Source organism: Hippopotamus amphibius, chromosome 2, assembly GCF_030028045.1.
Source record: "Hippopotamus amphibius kiboko isolate mHipAmp2 chromosome 2, mHipAmp2.hap2, whole genome shotgun sequence".
Classification (NCBI taxonomy): domain Eukaryota; kingdom Metazoa; phylum Chordata; class Mammalia; order Artiodactyla; family Hippopotamidae; genus Hippopotamus; species Hippopotamus amphibius.
Genome location: NC_080187.1, coordinates 27944308 through 27959521, shown reverse-complemented (window position 1 = coordinate 27959521; position 15214 = coordinate 27944308). Strand labels below are relative to the sequence as shown.

The 15214-nt window shown below is 36.0% G+C and overlaps 1 non-coding gene across 1 annotated transcript; it reads right to left on the bottom strand.

Moving 5' to 3' along the window:
• Positions 1-12388: 12388 nt before the first annotated feature.
• On the bottom strand, positions 12389-12496 carry LOC130847294 (U6 spliceosomal RNA). Its single transcript, XR_009052070.1, has one exon. It is a non-coding gene; the product is annotated as a U6 spliceosomal RNA (small nuclear RNA).
• Between the last annotated feature and the right edge of the window lie 2718 nt (positions 12497-15214).

The following is a 15214-nucleotide window of genomic DNA, read 5'->3' as shown; positions in this document are numbered from 1 at the left end:
AGAATTTCCTGTCATTCTATCCAGTTGGTGTATATGTCTGTCTTTCTGCTAGTATCACACTCTTTTGATTACTGTAGCTTTGTAGCAAGTTTTGAAATCAATAGGTGTGTTCTTTTTCAAAATTGTTTTGGCTATTTGGGGTTGCTTGAGATTCCATATGAATTTTAGGATGAGTTTTTCTATTTTTGCAAAAAAAAAAATTAAGATTTGACAGGTATTGCATTGAATTTGTAGATCACTGAATAGTATTGACATCTTAACAATATTAAAACTTCTAATCATGAACATGAGATGTGTTTCCATTTATTTATGTCAACTTTAACTTCTTTCAGCAATATATTATAGTTTTTAGTGTATAAGTCTTTCACCCTCTTGGTTAAGCTAAGTCCTAAACATTGGCTATAGTAAATGAAATTGTTTTCATTTCCTTTTAAGATTGTTCTTTTTTGTGCATAGAAATGCTACTGATTTTTGTGTGTTTACTTTTTATCCTATTTTGATGAATTCATTATTTTAAACTTTTTTTGTTGTAATATTTAGGGTTTTCTACATATAACACCATCAGCAAACAGAGACAATTTTACTTCTTTTCCATTTTGAATGCCTTTTATTTTTTTTTCTTTCCTAATTGCTTTGGCTAGGAATTTTTTCCAGTATTATGTTTAAAAGAAGTGGAAAAAGCAAACATCTTTGTCTTGTTCCTGATCGTTGGTGGAAAAACTTTCAGTCTTTCACCATTGAGTATGATATTCTCTGTATGTTTTTCATATATGGCTTTTATTATGTTGAGGTAGTTTCCTCCGATTCCTAGTTTATTGAATGTTTTTGTCATGAAAGTGTGTTAAATTTTGCCAAATGCTTTTTCTGCATCTGTTGAGGTGATCATGCCTGGTTTTTCTCCTTTATTCTGTTTATGTGGTGTATTATATTGATCAGTTTCATATGTTCAGCCATCCTTGCATTCCAAGAAGAAATCTCAGTTGGTTATGGTATATAATCATTTTAATATACTGTTGAATTTGGTTTGGGAGTATTTTATTCAAGATTTTTGCATCAATGTTCATAAGGGATATTGGTCTGTAGTTTTGTTTTGTTTTTCTTGTAGTCTTGTTGCCTGACATTGGTATCAGGATAATGCTGGCCTCATAGAATGAGTTAGGAAGTGTTCCCTCCTCTTCAATTTTTTGGAAAAATATGAAAAGGATTAGTATTAGTTCTTTTTAAAATGTTTGGTGGAATACACTAGTGAAGTCATTGGATCTAGGGCTTTCTTTGTTGGGGGAGTTTTTTTTTAATTACTCCTAGTTACAGTTCTTCTCAGATTTTATATTTTTTTGTGATTTAGTCTTGGTAGGTTTTGTGTTTCTAGGAATTTGTCCATTTCATTTAGGTTATCCAATTTGTTGGTATACAGTTCCTTATAATCCTTTTTTATTCCTTTAGAATTGTTAGTAATGTCCTGCCTTTCATTTCTGATTTTGGTAATTTGAGTCTTCTCTTTTTTTCTTAGTCCATCTAGCTAAAGGCTTGTCAATTTGTTCTCATTGCTTTTTGTTATCGTTTTTCTGTTCTCTATTTCATTTATTGCTACTACAATCTTTATTATTTCCTTCCTTCTGCTAGCTTTGGATTTAGTTTATTCTTTTTATAGTTTCTTAAGTTGTAAAGTTAGGTTGTTGATTTGAAATCTTTCTTATTTTGAATGTAACCATTTATAGCTATAAAATTTTCTCTTTGCTTTACTTTCACTGTGTCCCATAAGTTTTGGTATGTTGTATTTTGTTTTCCTTTATCACTATTTTCTAATTTCTCTTGTGTTCAGTCTTTGATCTGTTGGCTGTTCAAGAATGTATTGTTTAATTTCCACAAATTTATGGTTTTTCCAATTTAATTCTGTTACTGATTTTTAACTTCATCCTGTTGTAGTTGGAGGAGAGACATTGCATAATATCTATCTTTCTGACTCTGTTGAGACTAAAATTTGTGACTTAAGATATGGTCTATCCTGGAAAATGTCCCATATGCTCTTGAGAAGAATGTGTATACTATTGTTGGGTAGGGTATTCTGTAGATGTCTGTTAGATCTAGTGGTTTATTGTGTTGTTTAAGTTTTCTATTTCCTTACCTTCTTATTGGTTGTTCTATCTATTATTACGAGTGGGGTATTGAAGTCTCCAACTATTATTATAGAACTGTCTATTTCTCCTTTCAGTTTTGTCAGTTTTTACTTTATGTATTTTGATGGCCTAGTATTAGGTGTAAGTATATTGAATACAATAATGATTGTTGTATCTTCATGCTATATTGAACCTTGCATAATGTATAATTATTAATGTATAATGCCCTTCTGTCTCATAACCTTTTTGATTTAAAGTTATTTTGTCATTCTCTGTTTTGATTACTATTTGCATTATATATGTTTTTTCATCCTTTCACTTTCAATCTATTTGTGTCTTTGGATCTAAAGTGAGTCTTTTGTAGAGGGCATATGGTTGGATCATTTTTAAAAATCCATTCTACCAATCTCTGTCTTTTGATTGGGGAGTTTAATCCATTTACGTTTAAAGTACAGGCATACTTCAGAGATACTGTGGGTTCAGTTCACAGAGTACCACAATAAAGTGAATATCACAATAAAGTGAGTTATATGAAGTTTTTGATTTCCCAGTGCATATAAAAGTTATGTCTACACTATACTGTAGTCTATTAAGTACAATAGCATTATGTCTAAAAAACAATGCACATACTTTAATTAAAAAATACTTTATTGCCAAAAAATGCTATCATCTGAAACTTTAGAAAGTTATAGTCTTTTTGCAATAGTAACACCATAGATCGCTGATCACAGATCACCATAACATATAAAAATGAAAAAGTTTGAAATATTGTGAGAATTACCAAAATGTGACATAGAGACACAAAGTGAGCAAATGCTCTTGGGAAAATGCCCTGACAGACGTATTTATGCAGAGTTACCACCAAACTTCAATTTGTAAAAAAATACAATATCTGTGAAGTGCAATAAAAGGTATGCCTTTAAATAGTGATACAAAGGGAGTTACTCTTTTCACTTTCTATTTGTTTCCTCTATGCCACATAGCTTTTTTATCCCTCATTTCCTACATTGTTGTCTTCTTTTGTGTTTAGTTGATTTTTTATCATGAAACATTTAAATTCCTTTCTCATTTCCTTTTATGTGTATTCTACAGCTATTTTCTTTCTGGATATCATGAAAATTGCATTTAATATCCATAAGTTATAACATCCTAATTTGAATTTATGCTGTCTAAAGTTCAATAACATAAAAACTCTGCTCTATTAACAGCTCTGTTCCTATCCCTTTTGGTTGTTGATGTCACAAGATTATATCATTATACATTGTGTGCCCCAAAATGTAAACTAATAATTATTTTAAATGCATTAGCTTCTTAAGTTATGTAGAAAAGAAAATGTGGAGTTACAAACCATAGTTACAATAATACTAGCTTTTAGACTAATACATTTTTTAAAAAATTAAAAAAATGTATTAGTCTCTTAAATCACATGGAAAGCAAAATGTGGACTTATCAACCATTGTTACGATAATATTGGCTTTTATGATTGCACATGTATTTACCTTTTTTAAATCTTTATTTCTTTATATTGCTTCAAGTTACTGTCTAATGTCCTTTCATTTCACATGGCAACTCACTTGAGTATTTCTTTTAGGGAAGATTTAGTGGTAATGAACTCTCTTAACTTTTCTTTATTTGAGAATGTCTTAATTTCTCCCTCACTTTTGAAGCACAGTTTTGCTGGGTGTAAGATTCTTGGTTGACGGTTTTTTTCTTTTAGTACTTGGAGTATATTGGCCTACTCTCTTCTGGTCTCCAAAATTTCTGATGAGAAATCTGCTGATAATATAATTGAGTATTCCTTATATGTGATGAGTCACTTCTCTCTTGCTGCTTTCAAGATTCTCTTTGTCTTTTGAAAGTTTGATTATAATGTATCTTGGTGTGAGTGTCTTTGAGTTAATCTTACTTGTAGTTCATTGAGCTTCTTGGATGCTTATATTTATGTATTTCATCAAATTTGGGAAGTTTTCAGCCATTTTTTTCTTCAAATATTTTCTCTTCATCTTTCTTGCCCTCTTTTCCTTCTGGGACTCCTACAGTGTGGATGCTGTTCTGCTAGATGGTAGTCCACAGATCACTTAGGCTCTGTTCACTTTTTTCCAATCTTTTTTCTTTCTGTTCCTCTGACTTAATAATTTCATTGTCCTATCTTCAATTTTGCTGATTATTTCTTCTGCCTGCTCAAATTTGACTTTGAACCACTCTAGTAAATTTTATTTATTTATTTAGCAAAGATTTTATTTTATTTTTAAAACTTTTATTGGAGTATAGTTGATCTACAATGTTGTGTTAGTTTCTGCTGTATAGTAAAGTGAATTAGTTATACATATACATATATCCACTCTTTTTTAGATTCTTTTCCCATAATAGGTCATTACAGAGTACTGAGTAGAGTTCCCTGTGCTATGCAGTAGGTCCTTATTAATTATCTATTTTATATACAATAGTGTGTTTATGTTAATCTCAATCTCCCAATTTACCTCTCCCCATAAGATTGTTTTCTACATCTATGACTTTTTGCTTTGTAAATAAGTTCATTTGTACCATTTTTTTAGGTTCCACGTATAAGTGATATCATACAATATTTGTTCTTCTCTGTCTGACTTACTTCACTCAGTATGACCATATCTAGGTCCATCCATGTTGCTGCAAATGGCATTGTTTCACTCTGTTTTATGGCAGAGTAATATTCCATTGTATTGTATATATGTACCACATCTTCTTTACCTATTCCTCTGTCAATGGACATGTAGGTTGCTTCCATGTCCTGGATATTGTAAATAGAGCTGCAGTGAACATTAGGGTGCATGTGTCTTTTCAAATTATGATTTTCTCCAGGTATATGCCCAGGAGTGGGATTGTTGGATCATATGGTAGCTCAAGTTTTAGTTTTTTAAGGAACATCTCTACTGTCTTCCATAGTGGCTGTACTAATTTACATTCCCACCAACAGTGTAGAAGGGTTCCCTTTTCTTCACAACCTCTCCACCGTTTATTGTTTATAGATTTTTGTTGATGGCTGTGCTGACCCATGTGAGGTGATACCTCACTGTAGTTTTGATTCGCATTTCTCTAATAATTAGTGAAGTTGAGCATCTTTTCATGTGCTTTTTGGCTATCTGTATATCTTCTTTGGAGAAATGTCTATTTACATCTTCTGTCCATTTTTTGATTGGGTTGTTTATATTTTTGATATAGAGCTGCATGAGCTGTTTGTATATTTTGGAGATTAATCCCTTGTCAGTCACTTTATTTGCAAATATTTTCTCCCATTCTGTGGGTTGTTTTTTAATTTTGTTTATGGTTTCCTTTGCTGTGCAAAAGCTTTTAAATTTAATTAGGTCCCATTTGTTTATTTTTGTTTTTATTTTCTTTAGGAGGTGGATCAAAAATGATATTGCTGTGATTTATGTCAGAGAGTGTTCTACCTATGTTTTCCTCTAAGAGTCTTACAGTATTGGCCTTACGTTTAGGTCTTTAATCCATTTTGAGTTTATTTTTGTGTATGGTGTTAAAGAGTGTTCTAATTTCATTCTTTTACATGTATCTGTCCAGTTTTCCCAGCACCACTTTTTGCAGAGATCATCTTTTCTCCATTGTATATTCTTGCCCTTTTCATCATAGATTAGTTGACCATAGGTATGTGGTTTATCTCTGGACTTTCTACCCTGTTCCGTCTATATTTCTGTTCTTGTGCCTGTAACCAAACTGTTTTGATTACTGTAGCTTTGTAGTATAGTCTGAAGTAAGGGAGACCAATTCCTTCAGCTCTGTTTTTCTTCTCAAGATTGCTTTGGCTATTTGGGGTCTTTTGTGTTTCCATACAAATTGTAAATTTTTTTTTTTCAAATTCTGTGAAAAATTCCATTGTAATTTGATAGGTATTGCATTGAATCTGTAGACTGTTTTAAGTAGTATAGTCATTTTTACAATATTGATTCTTCCAATCCAAGAACTTGATATATCTCTCCATCTGTTTATGTCATCTTTGATTTCTTTCTTCAGCATCTTATAGTTTTCTAAGTAGTGGTCTTTTGCCTCCTTAGGTAGGTTTATTCCTAGGTATTTTATTCTTTTTGATACAATGGTAAGTGGGATTGTTTCCTTTTCTTTCTGATCTTTTGTTAATGTATAGGAATGCAAGAGATTTCTGTTTTAATTTTGTATCCTGCAGTTTTACCAGATTCATTGATGAGCACTAGTAGTTTTCTGGTAGCATCTTTAGGATTTCTTTTTCTTTTTTTCTTTTTAATTAATTAATTTATTGCCTCTGTTGGGTCTTTGTTACTGTGTGTGGACTTTCTCTAGTTGCAGAGAGTGGGGCTACTCTTCATTGTGGTGCACTGGCTTCTCATTGTGGTGGCTTCTTTTGTTGTGGAGCACAGGCTGTAGGTGTGCAGGCTTCAGTAATTGTGGCACATGGGCTCAATAGTTGTGGTTCTTGGGCTCTAGAGCACAGGCTCAGTAATTGTGGCACATGGGCTTAATTGCTCCGTGGCATGTGGGATCTTCCCAGCCCAGGGATCGAACCTGTGTCCCCTGCATTGGCAGGCAGATTCTTAACCACTGCACTACCAGGGAAGTCCCAGGATTTTCTTGTCATGTGTAAACAGTGACAATTATACTTCTTTTCCAATTTGGATTCCTTTTATTTCTTTTTCTTCTCTGATTGCTGTGGCTAGAACTTCCAAAACTGTGTTGAATAGAAGTGGTGAGAGTGGACATCCTTTTCTTTTTCTTGATCTTAGAGAAAATGCTTTCAGCTTTTCACTGTTGAGAATGATGTTAGCTGTGGGTTTGTCATATATGGCCTTTATCATGTTGAGGTAGGTTTCCTCTATGCCAAGTTTCTGGAGAGGTTTTTTTTTCTTTTTTAAATCAAAAATGGGTTTTAAACTTTATCAAAAGCCTTTTCTGCATCTATTGAGATGATTGTATGGTTTTATTCTTCAGTTTGTTGATGTGTATCACATTGATTTATTTGCATATATTGAAGAATCCTTGCATCCCTGGGATAAATTCCACTTGATTATGGTGTATAATCCTTTTAATATGTTGTTGAGTTTGATTTGCTAGTATTTTGTTGAGGATTTTTGCATCTATGTTCACCAGTGATATTGGCCTGTAATTTTCTGTTTTTCTTTCTTTTTTTTCTTTTTGTGGTATCTTTCTCTGGTTTTGGTATCAGGGTGATGGTGGCCTCATAGAATGAGCTTGGGAGTGTTCCTTCCTCTGCAATTTTTTGGAAGAGTTTTAGAAAGATAGGTGTTAACTCTTCTCTAACTGATAGAATTTGCCTGTGTAGCCATCTGGACCTGGACTTGTTTGTTGGAAGTTTTTAAATCACAGTTTCAATTTCAGTACTTGTGATTGGCCTGTTCATATTTTCTATTTCTTCCTGGTTCTTGGGAGGTTGTACCTTTTTAAGAATTTGTCCATTTCTTCTAGGTTGTACATTTTATTGGTGTATAGGTGCTTGTAATAGTCTCTTATGATCCTTCATATATCTGTGGTGTGACTTGTAACTTCTCCTTATTCATTTCTAATTTTATTGATTAGAGCCCTCTCCCTTTTTCTCCAGATGAGTCTAGCTTAAGGTTTATCCATTTTGTTTATCTTTTCAAAGAATCAGCTTTTAATTTCATTGATCTTTTCTATTTTTTTCTTTGTCTCTATATCATTCATTTCTGCTCTGATCTTTATGATTTCTTTCCTTCTACTAAGTTGGGTTTTGTTTGTTCTTCTCTCTCTAGTTGCTTTAAGTGTAAGGTTAGGTTTTTATTTGAGATTTTGCTTGTTTCCTGAGGTAAGTGTTCACTTTTCTTCAATCTTTTTTCTATCTATTCCTCTGACTTAATAATTTCATTGCCCTGTCTTCAATTTGGCTGATTAAATGTCTTCTGCCTTCTCAAATTTGTCTTTGAACCTCTCTAGTAAATTTTAAATTTCATTTATTGTACTTTTCTGCTTTAGAATTTCTTTTCTGTTTTTGTTTTTTAGGTTTTCCATCTCTTTATTGATATTTTCTTTTTTTTCACACATTGTTGTCTTGGCTTTCTCCACATCTCTTAGTTTTTTGAGCATCTTTAAGACTGTTGTTTTCAAGTCTTCATCTAGTAGATCTGCCACCAGCTCTTTTTCAGGGACAGTTTCTGTTTATTTTTTCCTTTGAATGAATCATACTTTTTCTTTTGTGAAGTTTGTTGACAGCTGGACATTTGTAATAATGTTGTAAATGCAAAGGTTCTCCCCTTTCCCTAGGGTTTGCTGATTTATAAAAAATTGTTTTTATTTATTATTTTGTTTTGTCTTTTGTTTGTTTCAGGTTATTTTTGTGTCAAGAAGTAGCCTGAGGTATAAATGTAAGGTCTTCTCATGTCTGTTTTCAGCCTGTGCTGTTTCTTGGGCATGTAGAGTCACATTCTCATTTCCTCCATAGATGCAATTGTTTTCGATGTCCTAGTCTTTGATGTTGGCTCCCAAAAGGGAAAAAAGAGAAAAATGAAGGGAGGGAAAGGGGCACTGGTTCTTCATATCCCTTGGAAGTCATTTAATCTAGAGGGGGAGGGGCTTCCAACAGTGGGGGGGTGGTGCAAAAAAATGGCTGCCTACCTCTTTGTCTGCACCTTTGTAATCAAAAGCATCAATCAGCAATCAAAGCACAGATCCCTGATAACTGGAGGATAGGGTCTGTCTGTCTGTCTGTCTGTCTGTCTCCTCTCTCTTTCTCTCTCTTTTTTTCCAACCCTGGCTCCTGCAAGTTGTGTGTCAGATGTTCCTGGAATACATACACAGCTGCCTGCCAGAGGGCTAGGGGTGGGGGAATGAATAGCTGCTACTATGCTAAGAGCTGAAACTGACCAAAATTAACCATAAAAAGAAACAATATGTGAATTATTGGAGTCCCAGAAGAAGAAGAGAGGTAGAAGAGGGAAGAAGGTTTATTTAAAGAAATAATGGATGAAAATGTCCCAAATCTGGGGAGAGATTTGGATATTCAAGTTCATGAAGCTCATAGGTCACCAAACAATCTCAAATTTAAGTGATATTCTCCAAGACACATTATAATAAAGCTGTCAAATATTAAAGACAAAAAGGGAATCTTAAAAGCAGCAAGAGAGAAGAAAGTTGTAACTTACAAGGGAACTCCCATAAGCCTAACAGCAGAATTCTCAGCAGAAACCTTGCAGGCTAGGAGAGAGTAATATGATATATTCAAAGTGAAATATATACAACTGAAAGAAAAAGCTGCCAACCAATAATATCTAACTGGCAAAACTATCTTTCAAAAATCAGGGAGATAGGGAGTTCCCTAGTAATGCAGTGGTTAAGAATCCACCTGCCAATGCAGGGGACCTGGGTTCAATCCCTGGTCCAGGAAGATCCCACATGCTGTGGAGCAAGTGAGCCTGCACTCTAGAGCCCGTGAGCCATAACTATTGATCCTGAGTGCCACAACTACTGAAGCCTGTGTGCCTAGAGCTCTGCAACAAGAGAAGCCACTGCAATGAGAAGTCCACGCACCACAACAAAGAGTAGCCCCTGCTCACAACTAGAGAAAGCCCACACACAGCAATGAAGATGCAATGCAGCCAATAAATAAATAAATAAATAAATAAATTTATTTAAAAAAATCAAAGAGATATAAACACTTTCCCAGACAAAAGCTGGATGGAGTTGTAAGAAGTTCTGAAAGAAGTTATTCAAGCTGAAATGAAAAGATGCTAATTAATAATTAGTAGCATGAAAACATGAAAAGGTTAAATATATAGTCAAAATCAGAGTTCTCTAATACTGTAATATAGTGGTATGTTAACCACTTAACTCTAGCATAAATGTTGAAGGGCAAAGATATTAAAAATAATTGTAGCTATAATAACTTATGAATATACAATATAGAAAGAGGTAAATTGTGATATCAAAAACATAAAAACATAAAAGGGGAGAGTAAAAGGGTGGAGTTTTTGTATGTGATTGAAGATAAGTCATTATCAGTATAAAATAGATTGCTATATCTATAAAATGTTTTATGTAAACCTCATGGTAACTGCAAAACAGAAACCTACAGTCGATACACAAAAGGTAAAGAGAAGAGAAAGCATATCAAAATGAAAAATTATCAGTCCACAAGGGAAGGTAGCAAGAGAAGAGGCGAGGAATAAGGGAACTACAAAACAGCCAGAAAACAATAATGTCATTAGTAAGTCCTCACTTGATTAGTAACTCATCAAAAAATTACTTGTAAATGGATTAAATTATCCAATGGAAAGTCATAGAGTGGCTAGGTGGATGAGAAAACAAGACCTATCTTTATGTTGCAAGAGATTCACTTAAACTTTAAGGACACACATATGCTGAAAGTGAAGAGGTGGAAAACAGATATTTCATGTAAGTGGAAACCAAGAGAGCAGGGGTAACTATACTTAGACAGAACAGACTTTAAGTCAAAAACAGCAACAAGAGACAAGGTCATTAACTAATGATAAATGGGTCAATTCATTAAGAAGATATAACAATTGTAAATATATATGCAGCCAACATCAGAGCACCTAGATATATGAAGCAAATACTAACAGATTTGAAGGATGTAAGAAACACTACAATAATAGTAGGAACTTCATTTCTTTACTTTCAACAATGTATAGATCATCCAGACAGAAAATCAAGAAGAAAACAGTGGGTTTGGACAACATTATAGACCAAATAGGCCTAACAGACGTATACAGGATATTCCATCTAACAGCAGCAGACCATAATTCTCAAAGGCATATGGAACATCATAGATCATACATTAGGCCACAAAACAATTTTCAACAAATTTAAGAAGATACCAAACGTTGATGAAAGAAATTAAAGGAGACCCAAATAAATGCAAAAATATCCCATGTTCATGCATTGGCAGTATGTTCCAAAGCCATCTACAAATTCAACACAATCCCTATAAAAGTTCCAATAATTTTTTTTTTGGAAAAAAATACAGAAAGGCTGATGCTAAATTCATATGGAAGTTATGTATGAACTCAACAACATGGACTGCTCACCAAAGCCAACTTGGCTATAGCTCCTGCTGAGTGCCCAATCTGCCAGCAGTAGAGAGCCTCCAATATGGCATGGGTTTGATTACATTGGACTGCTTCCATCTTGGAAGGGGCAGCATTTTGTTCTTATCGGAATAGACACTTTGGACATGCATTTGATTTCCCTGAATGCAACGCTTCTGCCCAAACTATCATCCTTGGGCTTACAAAATGCCTTATATACCATCATAGTATTCCACATAGCATTTCTTCTGATCAAAGAACTCCCTTCACAGCAAATAAAGTGCAACAATTGGTCCATGCTTTTGATAACTCACTGGTCTTACTATGTTCTTGTGTCTTATCTCTGCCCTCTGCTGGTTCAAGGGTTCAAGTTCTAAGCCTCTCTTAAACATTGCAAGAAGAGCACATATCACATAGGGACCCAGAACACCCTTAACAGTGCTTATAAACTGAGTTAACAGAAGTTCCACCTGGTTTCAGAAGTGCCTAATTACCCTGAAGAAGGCGATTTCCACATCTCCCATCACAAGAACCAATGAAAAAAAATCTACTCCAGAAAAGCAAGGGAAGTGAGTAATATATTGATTGGCATTCTTTTGGATCCTGTCATCTCCTCACAGAGTGACCCTGAAGTTACAGGCTTACATTCCCTCACTGAGGGACACCATTCAAGCCACCCTTGGATGAGCAGACTAAGAGAAACAGGCTCAGGGCTGTGCATGTGTACACTCCCTCACCTCCTGGCCATAAATCCAGCTTTTTCCATCCCTGAGTTCATAGAGTGCTGTGCTTATTTAGATGGGATTGGCAGATAAGAAGCTGGGATCTCAGCCATGCAGGGTGGGAGAAACCAGCAAGCTGAGACTGAGTACAGGGCTAGGGAGGTTAACACATCAGTGAGGAGGGTCCTCGTGGATGATTCTCTAAAGGGTGTTAGTGGACTGGGGCTTGCTCCACTTGTATTAGTTGGATAGGCCAACTGTAGCAACCAAAGTCTCCAGATTGTATAATGGCTTAAATACATTCAAGTTTATTTTCACTGACAAGATTTCAAGACATTTCAAGTTGGTGGGGAACTATTCTCTGCACAGGCATTCAGGGAACCAGGCTGATAGGCTTTGTGATTTAAAAAAATTGAAGTGTAGTTGATTTACAATGTTGTGTTAGTTTCAGGTGTACAGCCAAGTGATTCGGTTATTTTTTTCAGGTTATATTCCATTATGTGTTATTAAAAAAATGGACTGCTTCATGAATTTGTATGTCATCCTTGTGCAGGGGTCCATGCTAATCTTCTCTAAATCAGTCCAATTTTAGTATACGTGCTGCTGAAGTGAGCATGACTTTGCCATTTTTAATAAATGACTTTCAAGGTTTATTAAACCTTGGAAAGAGGCACATATGAGGGGAAGGGGAAAGAGGCACATATGAGGTTTTTATGGGCTAAACTCGGAATACCACTTCTCACCTCCCTTTGATAAAACCAAATCATATGGTCACATCTAAATGCAAGAGAGCCCGGGCTATGAGCCCAAGAAGAGGAAATGAATTTGGTGAGGACTAGCAATGTTGGACACAGCATCTGTATCCAGGGGACAGTGTTGTTGTGTCTGGAGCAGGGCAGCAGGAGCTAAAGCCAAGATTCTGCTGGAATTCAGACAGGAGGTAGCATTCTGTTTTCACTGTTCTGCCCAGTTGAAAGTAAGGTGTTAGCCAAATGCAGGTGTGGAGATGGTTTTGCTGGTGGGACTGTTACAGATGCTAGTGTCCCGGCCCTGGGAAAAGGGGGCTCCAGGAATCAAGTAGGGTGAGATTCTCAGACCCGAACTGCAAGAACTGAGATTCAAGTCCAAACTCTAGGGCTGTATTAAAGTCCAATAATATGGACAGAGATTTGGGAGAAGGCTTACATGTACAGGCTTACCTTGGTAATAACTTTGCCTATGACAGCAAAACTTAATTTCAGGTACCCTCTGCTGGTGGGCCTTGGACTGTTTGGGTCAGGCTTGGTTCCGGGATAGTTTGGGGAGGGTCCTCCTCCTGAAATTTTCTTTAGGACTGTCTTTTCCAGAAGAGCACTCACAAATGCACTTCAAAGAGCTTCATAGCCTCAGAACTTCCTCAAGCAGCCATACTCGTACTCTCCAGCTTTAGGAATTTACGTTAGAATAACCTTGGGACACAGGTCACAAATTTCTGATGTTCTATGGTGTCATAGGGCACATTCTGTCTCACAGTTTTAGGCATGTAACCTAGGGGCTAAATAACTACTCGATACTAAATAACCACAAGATACTAAATAACCGATAGATTGTATATAGAGAACTGGAACGTGAATTCTTCGCTTTGTTTGCTTTCCTCTTTGGAGGTGGCCAAAAAAATCTTAACAATTGCTCAGGGCTTTCTGAACATTGTCTTTTAAGGATGATACTGCATGTACTGTCTAGAGATGTTGTTGGAACAGATGCTGTGAGAGGCTCTTACACTCTAATATGCTGAGAATGCCCATGTATCCCCCAGGCGTCATCGCAGAAAATCCTCAAACACATTCATAGCACTACAGGGCGTTGCCTTCCACTTGACCCTTCCGTTCTCTTGATTGTTCAATGCACAAGGGTTATTAAGAAGCTGAAAGATGATTATTACACTCCATTGTGGTTGCCAGCTATGTGCTGGCAGATTTTTGAAAACAGATTCAGGAAACCACTGTAGGTTCATGACATAATAGGATATGGAAAATTCTGGTCTTGTTCTATGAAATAGCTAGCCTATTTCATAGAATGAAATATGGGATGGTAAAGGATACAGTATACTATAGTATTTGAGTGTAGACTAGTAAATCTGCCATTTAATGGCAACTTGACCTTGGGCTAATTTTAACTACTTCAATGCCTAAGTACTTAGTGCCTCATTTCTCAGTGCCTTGAGAAATGGGAATTCTAATGGTACTCACTTCCATACGATTATTGATAGAACTAAGTAAATGAGACAGTGTATGGGAAATACTTAGCATGATGCCTGGCAGATAGTTGGCCTTCAAAAAAATATGTTACCTATTATTATAGGCTAAGGTTCCTAAAACACCTGTCATTTGAGTAAGAAAAAATGGGAGATTTATCAGCCACCAAATACAAACACTTGTTCGTAATGGTTAGAACTGGATCCTTGAAATTCTGCTGGTAAAAGGGTACATTTTTGATCATCTCCACCTGTATCAGTCCTTTTAGTTACCAACTCAGAGAAAATCTCAGATCAAGTAGGGGAAAATAGCCTAAAGTCTAGAGCAGAGGTTTTTGTGGTGTGAGCTCCAGGTCAGTCGTATCAGCACCACAGAAATTTGCTAGAAATACAAATTCTTGGGCTGGGGACCCCAGACCAACTAAATCTGAGACTCTGGGGTGAGGCCCAGAAATCTGTGTTTTAACAAGCCCTGTAGGGGATTCCTAAGCTCAGGTTTGTGGACCCGGGTGTAGAGCCTCCAGAGATAAATTTGTCGATAAAATGCAGCCGACAGTCCTTGCAGAGAACTTAACAGAGTTAATGAGCCCAGACTTACATTTGCAGCTGCCTTCTGTGGTCACTGCCTGAGCCATTCATCCCCTTGCCCTGCCTCCTCCTGTGGCATCTTGGTTAATAGTCCCATCATCCACCCAGTTGCCTACTCTTCTAGATTCTTTTACTCTCTCACTTTTCATCCAGCTAGGTACGAGGAACCTGTTGATTTCCCTTGCTGAATGCCTATGTCTGTCTGTTCCTCTCTCCCACTGCCTCTTATTGGGTTTAGGATGATAGTGCCATATTTTTGTTGTTTCTGACCTTTGCTCTTCAGTTTTCCCACTCTCCTCTCCACTCTGCCACAGCATGACTTTACTGAAACATGGATGCACTGGTCCTTCCAAGGCTTCAGAATCTTCAAACACTGCAGACACATCCTTACCATGATATTCCAGCTCATCACAATCTGACCAGAGACTACGTTTCCAGCCTCCCCATCTTCCTAGCCACCTCGTACCATATACTTTTGGCACTCTGCCTTCTATTCTGTCGATTCCAAGCTCT